Below are 6,530 nucleotides of genomic sequence, written 5' to 3'. Positions count from 1 at the left end.
CCGGGAGAGGTGCGAGACTCCACGAGCCGTAATTCATCAGGTCGATAATTGGGAGGTCTCGGCCGTGACCCGTGGCTGGAGAGGTTGCGTGTGTGGCTTGTAACGGCGAGCCAGTTTAGTTATTGTGTGGGTCCTTGCGTGGCCCCGTGGTTCGAGACTTGCACCGAGCCAAAATGATCTAGTAACAAATATTAAAATTAACACAAATTAATACAAGAAGAGTATAATATTAAATTCATTAATACCTAAAATAACAAAATAAATTTTAAAATTTTATGCTCTTAGAGTATGTTTTATTGTTTTTTGTATGTAATTTCATATTCTCATCTATGTTTTATTAAAATCGAACTTATAGTTATGTTTTATTATTATTTATGGACTTATAACAATATTTAATGCTAGTAAATATTAAGGACTAATATGCAATATAAATACAGTTTTAAGCTTTGAGGATCCTCAAAATGAGGGTCTCCATTGGAGATGTCTTTCAAAGTTTAGGTTTTAAGTGAATACCTTTCTTCTAATAAATATTACCTCATTCACAAATACACCATTCTCTTATTTGAAAAAAAAGAAAAAGAAAACAGTCTAGCCATTTACTGGGGGTTTTCGTCATTCACAATTCTGACGAATGACGGTGTTGACGACAGGAGCTGACCGAAACAAGATGATCGGGCTATTTTTCGGACGATGACCGGAGATTGATAACGGAGAAACTCAAATCATGAACCAACTAGGGCTTTATGTTTTAGGAAAATAATTCATCAAAGAAATTAGATATTGCCTCTTAGATTTTAGGGTTTTGATACTTTTTATTATAGTGTTTGATTTGAACAATATATATATATATATATATATATATATATATATATATATATTTATATTACTCAAAGAGCAGTGTAGTTTATTTATGCAGCGTGGGGGACTAAAGCGGTAGAATGCAGTAGAGCATATAGAATAGAGAGTAGTAGATATGAAATATAAACCAAATCACTCTATAAATTTGATCATTAGTATTTTTATTTTAAATGATCAAACTGTAGAAAATGACGGAGAATACAATAGCGATTTGTTACGATGGAAAATGGAAGGAAGAAGAAGGCTCGCATCAATGGATAAGCGAAAAGAATGACAGTCATGTTGCCATCGTGATATATACCGAGATCAAGTTAGGTGACTTATTTGAAAATTTTATATCTGAAATTCAAAGTGAACAAAAGTAAGTTAGACTTGAAACTAAATTTTATGTTAACTTCATTGGATGGATTAGATCCTATTTACATAGAATATTATGAATATGTAAACAGTTTCTTGATGGATCGTGATGAAAGAAATTGTAGAAGTTCACTTTGAGTAGAATTCGTAAAAAATTGAAAGTAATCATGAAACTCAAGTCGGAGAATGTGACGTGGAGGATGATGATTTAGATGGAGATTTGAACAACAGTTTGAAGACAATTATTAATTTGATACCTAAACCATCTTAATATTTATTATTTTATTGTATACTAAACAATAATGATGATGCGAGATATTGAAAATGAAACTACCAAGGTGGTAGGATGATCAAGTCTTCCATAGGATGAGTTAGACACGTCAAATTTACTATTGATATCGCCATAAAAAAATTTTCTAAATCAGAATTTTTTGTTGTTGAATATGGCATTGAATCAATTGATACAAGAGTTCATCAGCCATATAACTTCACATATGGTACGGACTTTGAAATAGGTCTTGTTGCTTGTTTTCAGACAGCAATTTAGAGACTTGAACGGTTTGACCCAAGGTCGGACCAAGTGATCACGCTCGAGCCTAGATATCTATCTTGAACTCGATATCCCGAGTCCATCTCTAGCTAAGAATCATCATTCACGTCCTCCATGTTAGTCTGAAAGTAAGAGGAAAAGAAGAACTATCAAATGGAAACAGGGGAGTTGTCTTTCTTTACCTCTTTGGCGCTCAACATTAGGAGGATTAAGGTGGAAAATAGAGGTTTTAGTGTTTAGAGAGAAAATTTGAGTGAAAACAGCATCCACGAGATTTCAGTTATTTAGTTTTGGGCACCCGGAAATAGACCGATAATATGTGGCGTATGCGTATTTTTTATGTTTGATGGATAAAGTCCAGAAGATAAACTCAATTCGACTTCCGTGTGTTTTTGGCTTGTCACTATCTTCGATGGTTTATTTTTTATGTTTTATGTACGTCATGAGAGACGTCTTGTATGCATCGTGAGAGAAGTCTTGTGTGCGCAGTGTGGGCGGCTTACGTACGTCGCGTAGACGGCTTTGGTGTGCCACGTGGGCGGCATAAATGCGTTGCGTAGACGGCTTTAGTGTGCCATGTGGGCAGCTTTAGTGCATCACGTGGACGATTGAAGTGAGTCGCATGGACGAATTTGGTGTGTCACATAGGCGGCTTTGGTGTTAGGTACATCACGTGGATGGCTTAGTGTGTGTTGCATGAACGGATTAGTGTGCATGGCATGGAAGGTTTAGTGCACCTTGTGGACAATTTATGTGCGTCATGTGGATGGCTTAGAATGCACCTCGTGACTCTTTTGGATGGATTAATGTGACTTGTTAGCTCCTCGTCAATACATTGTTTCTAACTTATTCACAAGCGACAAAGGAGTTGAGGAAATAACAGCTAGAAGGGTAAAATGGTAATTTTATAAATCTAGACTAGCTGATGATATTCATGAAGGGTAAACATAGATAATATTCAGTTGATCCACTCATCACAATTAAGTTGAATTCTTGAGTAGAAAATAAATTCATTTGAACCGAGAGATTCTCAGTGTTAACTCTTTAGTGGAGTCAGTTGACATTAAGCTAAACTTGTAAAAGGTTTGTGAACTTTTGAGTCCAAGTATGTTAGCTCAAGCTTTGTTCATTTGAATCCATGAGGTCACTGTCACAATTTATATCGAGTAGGAATAGTTAAACTAGAAGCTAAGTCAAAACAAGGACGAGACAAGTTTTACGAAAATTGTCTAAAGGGTAATTTTGTCGTTTTGGACATTGGATGAAACGGATGTCAGTAAATTTTTTGACATTGTCATATGGACAAATATCACTCGGCCAAGTTAAGGAATTCGGGCCTTGAGGATTAATTTCATTTCATGGAATTTTACGTGAAAATTCTTAATGGGCTTTTCTTATGTTGTCATGAACAAATGAAGAAATATCTAGAAGCTCCTTCTAGATGCATGCTACACGTCCAAATAAAGGAGAAAGAGATATATTATTTTGTGCGTTAATGTATGAAGATACTTGCCAAAAGAAAAAGAGGAAACAAATTTCCTCTACGAGGAAAACAAGATGGGCGGCCAAGCAAGAGAGAAAGCGGAAAAGGAAACAAATCCAAGGGCTTCTAGAAGCTCTCTAGGCCGTGTGACATAAGTGAGAAGGAGGGAATAGTTGCTCATGAGTATGTGATATTCTATATACGAGGAAACTACCTTGTTGAAGGGAATTCCTCTCCTATAAATAGGGCCCTCATTCTCATAGTTTTCTCATCACAAAAGTTTTAGAGATTGAGAGCTTCTCTCTCTAGAACACTTGGCCGCACCCCGCACCCTCTCCCTCTCTCTCTCTGTAGTTCTTTTCGTTTTTGTTTTGGCACCTAGGTCCACATTTGACCTAGCGTTTTATCTCTTCGACTCTAAGACTTGTTCTTGAGTTTTCGTATTTAAAAGTGCCCACACACTTATTCCTTTTTACCTCGAGTGATTTATGCGATATAAACTTTCGTGGTTACTCGAGTTCCCAAAGATCGAAGAAAGACGAGCTGTGTGGGGAGACGAACGTTTCAACCTTCCTAAGGCTTCTCAACATTCAAGCTTCGCAAAGGTTAGTAAATGCGTAATTTCTTTTAGATAGTTTTAATAATAACATGTGCTAGCTCTTTCTCTAGGTTAGTAAAATCGTTTTACTTGTTTAAAAGAAAATTTTTATTTTCCGCCGCTTGCTCGAAGCGTTAAATCTTCTCTGAACCCTAGATCAATTCCAACAGTTTATAGGATTGGAATCACGGAGTTCCAAGAGGGGGATAGAGAGGTCGGCCAAGAGAGAGGGAGAAAGCTCTTGGTTGAATTTTTCTAACGCAAATCAATTGTTTTTTGCCTTCTCATGAACCCCTATTTATAGTAGTGAAAATGATATATTCTTGGTAGTTTCCAAAATATATTATTTCCTTTTATAGTGTTCAAAATAGTGAATCAAAACTTTGTTGTCAATGGTGCCCACAAGAAGAGTTGTAATCTCTATTTATTTACATTTGATGTAATATAGTCTTACGAAGACTCTTGCTTGTAACTGCTTATTTATTAATAAAAGTTGAAACGTTCATTCATTCTTCCTTGTCTGTTTGAAGCTTTATGATAATCTATAGTCTATAGACCTTAAACAAACCTAACAACACATGAAGAGACAAATGTAGATTTGCATGAACAAACTCTTCATGGTTTGCTTAAAACTACACATTCACAATATAAGGATCAAAGGACTACTGATCTAAGTACGATTCTTAGAAGAATCTATGATGTCTGGGACATTGAGAGTTGGAGTCTCTATAATTCTTCTAGGTATCTTATGAAGGTACTGAATTGACCAGTTCACTTCTAGAGACAGATAAGAACAAACCATTTAACATCTTATGTCTCGAAGTCACTACGTATGAATTGCATCATGCTTTCCTCAATCCTGAAATGAGACATGTCATTTCATTGCTTACGTATTCTCATTTGAGAAAGTCAGAGTTCGGACTCACTATGTGATTTTGAACAGGACTTATCGGTGAAGTACTAAGTTGTGAAGATGTCATGAGTAACTTTGTGAAGTTCTCATAGATATGGAATTCATGTACAAGATTGCTGAAATGCAATGTATGTCACCTCATGCTTTGTTCCTTGGAGTGTGAATAAATGAACTGGCCAGTGTTCGAATTGAGTCATGACTCTTTTGGATGAATCAATCTGACTTGTTAGCTCCTCGTCAATACATTGTTTCTAACTTATTCACAAGCGACAAAGGAGTTGAGGAAATAGTAGCTAGAAGGGTAAAATGGTAATTTTGTAAATCCCGACTAGCTGATGATATTCATGAAGGGTAAACATAGATAATATTCAGTGGATCCACTCATCACAATTAAGTTGAATTCTTGAGTAGAAAATAAATTCATTTGAACCGAGAGATTCTCAGTGTCAACTCTTTAGTGGAGTCAGTTGACATTAAGCTAAACTTAGAAAAAGTTTGTGAACTTTTGAGTCCAAGTATGTTAGCTCAAGCTTTATTAATTTTGATCCATGAGGTCACTGTCACAAGTCTTTAGAGTAGGATTAGTTAAACATGAAAGCTAAGTCAAAACAAGTTCAAATGTTAAACTAGACAAGTTTTACGAAAATTGTCGAAAGGGCAATTTTGTCCTTTTTGACATAGGATGGTGTGGATGTCAATAAATAAGTTTTTTTGACATTGTCATATGATGACAATGAATTTAAACCACACGGCCATACTAGCATATTGGGCCTTGAGTATTGAATTTCATTTCATGGAATTTTATGTGAAAATTCTAAATGGGTTTTTCCTATGTTGTCATGAACAAATAAAGAAACATCTAGAAGCATGTTCTAGAAGCCTCACTTTCATGCACCATCAAGAGAGAAAGAGAGTTCATTTTGTGCATTAATGTATGAAGATACTTGCCGAAAGAAATAGAGGAAACAAATATGCTTCTAGAAGCAATAGAAGTGGGCGGCCAAGGAGAGAAGCAACCAAATGAGGAAACAAATCCAAGAGCCTTGATGGCTTAGGTTGGACGTGCAAGGGAGAAAGAGGAAACAATGATTAGTTAAACTAGATGCTAAGTCAAAACAAAAACGAGACAAGTTTTATGAAAATTGTCTAAAGGGTAATTTTGTCTTTTTGGACGTAGGACGAAATGGATGTCAATAAATTTTTTGACATTGTCATATGATGACAAATATCACTCGGCCAAGTCTAAGGAGTTTGGGCCTTGAGGATTAATTTCATTTCATGGAATTTTACTTGAAAATACTTAATGGGAGTTTCTTATGTTGTCATGAACAAGTGAAGAAAAATCTAGAAACACCTTCTAGAAGCCCTATATGGCCGTCCAACATAGCAAAGAAAGAGAGATTATTTTGTGCATTGATGTATGAAGATACTTGCCAAAAGAAAAAGAGGAAACAAATTTCCTTTATGAGGAAAGTGGGATGGGCGACATACACAAGTCAAGGAGAAGCAAAATAAAAGAGGAAACAAATCCAAGGAGTCATGAAGACTCTCTTGGCCGTGTCACTCTACGGAAAAAAGGGCAATATTTGCTCAAGAATATGTGATGTGCTATAGAAGACGAAACTACCTTGTTGAAGGTAATTCCTCTCCTATAAATAGAGCCCTCATTCCTCTCATTTCATTCATTCAAAACGTTTAAGAGATAGAGAGGCTCTCTCTATAGAACTTGGCCGCCCTTCTCCCTCTCTCTCTCTAAGTTCTTTTCGTTTTT

Source organism: Urtica dioica, chromosome 2, assembly GCF_054948205.1.
Source record: "Urtica dioica subsp. dioica isolate 48M chromosome 2, U.dioica_male_clone48M_v1_H2, whole genome shotgun sequence".
NCBI classification, from domain to species: domain Eukaryota; kingdom Viridiplantae; phylum Streptophyta; class Magnoliopsida; order Rosales; family Urticaceae; genus Urtica; species Urtica dioica.
This window is presented reverse-complemented; position numbering follows the sequence as displayed.